Here is a 4,400-nt window from a genome sequence, read left to right on the forward strand (position 1 = left end):
CATTATTTGTATACAGTTTAGTTTCTTCCTATTCGCAATTCTACGCAATTCGAATTCCACACAATAGGTATTTCGCCTCATGCGCTATTGTGCACAGTCATTATTTGTGTACAGTATACTTTCTTCCTATTCGCAATTGTACGCAATCTGAATTCGACCCAATAGTATTTCACCTCATTCGATTTTATGCACAGTCATTACTTGTGTACAATCTCGTTTTGCATAATCTCAGCTTCCTCAATCCCCGCAAACACGCACACATAGAAACGCAGAAAGTGCCTTCCGCGGCGCACTAGAGTAGGCAAAGCTCCAAATAGCATTATTAATATTAACTATACCGTTATACACATTCAGCAAAAATAATATTTGGGTGTCAGATGGCGTTGTTACAGGCACTGTATTCAATTTTGACACCCAATTTCAAAATAAAATAAATCTAACCAGTCACCATATCAATATCTTGTAAACAAAATGTTAAAATCAAACCTTTACTGACTATACGTATACGCCAATATTTACTAAATAATTACAGATGTAGTGCGAAAAGCGTTTCCTTCGTATTTTTCGTGAAATGTCATCGTATGTGTTCGTATTTGTTATGCTATAATAGTTCACATTGTGACATTTGATGAAGTAGAACTGCTGATAATAGATCAGAACAAAACTCCTCAGCGACGTACTGCTCATGTAAGGAGATTTCTGCGTTTCTATGTGTGCGTGTTTGCGGGGATTGAGGAAGCTGAGATTGTGCAAAACGAGATTGTATACAAATAATGACTGTGCATAAAATCGAATGAGGTGAAATACTATTGAGTCGAATTCAGATTGTGTAGAATTGCGAATAGGAAGAAACTATACTGTACACAATAGCGCATGAGGCGAAATACCTATTGTGTGGAAATCGAATTGCGTAGAATTGCGAATAGGAAGAAACTATACTGTATACAAATAATGACTGTGCACAATAAAGAATGAGGTGAAATACCTATTGCGTCAAATTGGGATTGCGTAGAATTGCGAATAGGAAGAAACTATTCTGTACACAAATAATGGCTGTGCACAGTAGCGAATAAGGCGAAATACCTGTTGTGTGGAACTTAGATTGTGCAGAATTGCAAACAGGAAGAATCGCTATTGTACACAAATAATGACTGCACATAATAGCGCATGAGGTCAAAAACTACTGTGTGCAATTCAGAATGTGCAGAATTGCGAACAGGAAGAATCGCCACTGTTCATAAGTAATAACTGTGCACAATAGCGAATGAGGTGAAATACTAATTGCGTAGAATTCAGATTGTCCAGAATTGCGAATAGGAAGAAGTGACATTGGCAAGAACGTCGCATAATCCTTTCATTTTGCGGTTGAAATTAAAAATAGCTACAATGTAATAAATAAAATATTATAGTTGTTATGTATTGACATAGCCCTTTAATTTTGATATTTATGTGATTATTAAGACGCTGCAGGAGCGAAAATGCTAAAGCGAAACAGGAGCCCCCTTTCAATAGGCTACTTGCTTTCTAGTCAAATCAGCTTCTTTTTAAGAACTGTCAAAACGAATTTGAACGACTTGTTAATATGGAATTTATATGAAATCGAATTGAGTGACGTCACGGTCAATTATATATTTCTACCTGACTTATTAAATAGAAATTTGATTTAAAAATAACTTCTATCCATATTTTTCTTATAATTATCTGATGCTTTATTTCGTGCATGGTATAAAATATTTTATTTTTACTACAGTCAAGTTCCCCATTTGGGAGTTTTAGTTAAATATACTACCGATATTAAATAGATTTATCGAAAAACAATTGTCCATTAAGAACAACTCAGTTAAAAATATTGCGAAAAATATCTTTAAAATCGAGGTTCTGCTCTCGACTATTTCCTCCTTCAAAACTTAATCAATCGTAACGAAATCTAAGAATCTGATGAACAATGAAATTATTTATGTCGGGCCGTTTTTTTTTTTGATAATTGTTATCAATTGTGAATACCACACCTTTTTTACGCCATAACAAAATTAATGAATATGTGAATGAATGTTCGGTAGAAATGTTTGATGGGATATATCGTCTTTAAAAATAAGAATATCAAAAAAATCAAAACGGCCCAACACAGATAAACCTAATAATAATTTTTGTTGAAAAAATCAGTGCTCTATCATCACAAAACAAGGGAGGAAATAGTCGAGAGCGTTTGTATCGAGAATTGACTGTATCGTCTTAAAAGTTTCCACAATCAAGTAAATTAAATTTATTAAACATGACTGTACGTTTTTTCTTTTTATATACTGACATAAATGAGCGATAATAGTACATTTCGTTATAAGTGCGAGAAGTATGTCATTACTTCACGAGTCCCGAGACATTTTGCCACGAGCGGCACGCGAGTGGCAAATCTCGGGACGAGTGAAGAATGACATTCTCGCAGGTGTGACGAACGACGTTTTTTAATACAGTTGCGAAAAAACACTACTACTTACTTACAACGAAATAAAATAATCCGAACTCAATTTTCCCACGGACATTGACGGATTATTTGACAATCCAAAGGCGTATTTTTGAAGCTTTTAAACTTGCGTGCATATTTTCGAGTTTGCTATTCATCTAACATAATTTATTTCATTGGGTGCCATAAAAACATAAACATTTACGATTTGGGACGATTGTTTAATGTACAACTACATTTTAATTTAATCGATCCATTTATGCCCCGACGTATTGCAAATAACGTAAAATAATTATGACAAATCGCGAAACATATTGAGGTTTTTTGAACGTGCATTAAGTTAAAACATGGTAGACGCCTCTACTTTGACAGTAGAAGACGCGTTTCGTTCCAATCATGTTCTGTTTACACGACTCATTATGACCGATTTTTCAAAGTATAAACCATTTTATAAATTATGTTTAGTATGACTAAAAGTAAACAATTACATTATGAAATATTAACGTTTTAAATATTAATCACTTAATAGTATGTTTATAGTTTTATTCTGTCTTAGTAAACTAGACTAATATGAAAACAGCTCGGTAAGTAGTCGTAAAATGGAACGTATATACTTTTTACGCACTAGTTCGTAAAATACAACTTCTCGCACGCTAAACAGCCAAAAAACGGGCACTTTTTGAGCAACTGTATTAAAAAGATAGATATTTTGATTGTAAGTTTTTACACTTATATAGGACTTAATAAATCTCTGAAAAAAATATATTCAATTCAATAACTGGCTCTTATACAACTTATTTCAAAGTTTTTCCAAACAAACAAAAACACAATTTACTAAAATGCAAAAGTAGGCTAATTCAGTTATAATGAGACGCGTCAAGCCTGCTTATTATTACGGATTTCCAGCCATTTTCCTTATTTTTTTATGAAATCACTCGAATTATTGCATAATTTCAAGGCAAATGGGCTCCAATTTGAATAGTATATTTGATTAAATGTCAGCATCGAGCCACATTCCATGTATGAGAAATGAAAAACTCGTCACTATGAAGACGCTGAGGTACGCATCGGAAAGCTGAAAACATGCGTGCGCATGTATTATTTATACACAAAATGTGGCTCGAAGCTGATAGATGTGACTTCACCATAAGTGCATCATCTACTTGGCAAATTAATTTTTTTACCAAAAACCAATGTCTGTTTAAGTTCACTAAGCGCAAAAAAGATTACGTAGCCTTAAAACGTAGACAGACGTAGCTTCACATGTCTCTGGCGTAGACGGCGAGTGCTACGAGATTAGCATACAAGACGCTACGCTCTAGCGCAAGTATGCAGCGCAATATTTGGCTTGGCCGCAGATCACTTCACTATGATTAACGTTTGCGGTTAACACTTTCGCTACCAAGAACCCGACTGTCGGGCACACCGCTCGTAGAAGCGTAGCCGATTACATGGGTTTCCCCGTATGTAGCGAAAATGTCGTAGCGCCGCGTAGAGCCCGGTTTCGAAAGTGTTAAAGTTATGCAGGTGAGTGAAAAAATATATTATTGTTTTGAGAAGCGTGTAAAGGGGAACTTAACCTTTTTAAATTTAAAAGTGGAAAATGTCTGCCTTGGGTGAGACTTGAACTCACGGCCTCTGGATCAATATTCCAGCGCTCTGCCAACTGAGCCACCAAGACTTCAACCAAGCCAGCGAAATTTTCCACTACTAAGGTCAATGGGACATTTTCCACTTTTAAATTTATTCTAAGCCTAGTGGCATCGATTGCAGACGTTTCTGCTAATCAGAAGTTAAAAATTTAACCTTTTTAAGTTCAAAATGACTTTTTTTATTCAATATTTTATAATTTTAATTTTAATTCAAGACAAGTTATATTTATGGAATTATCATTTGAAGGTGGGTTCACGATCCCTTTGACGACCGGTCTGGCTCAGTCGGT

The 4,400-nt window shown here is 34.9% G+C and overlaps 1 non-coding gene across 1 annotated transcript; it reads right to left on the bottom strand.

Moving 5' to 3' along the window:
* Positions 1–4,066: 4,066 nt before the first annotated feature.
* On the bottom strand, positions 4,067–4,139 carry Trnan-auu. The gene has a single exon. It is a non-coding gene; the product is annotated as a tRNA-Asn (tRNA).
* Between the last annotated feature and the right edge of the window lie 261 nt (positions 4,140–4,400).

This window comes from Leguminivora glycinivorella, chromosome 11 (genome assembly GCF_023078275.1).
Source record: "Leguminivora glycinivorella isolate SPB_JAAS2020 chromosome 11, LegGlyc_1.1, whole genome shotgun sequence".
Taxonomy (NCBI): domain Eukaryota; kingdom Metazoa; phylum Arthropoda; class Insecta; order Lepidoptera; family Tortricidae; genus Leguminivora; species Leguminivora glycinivorella.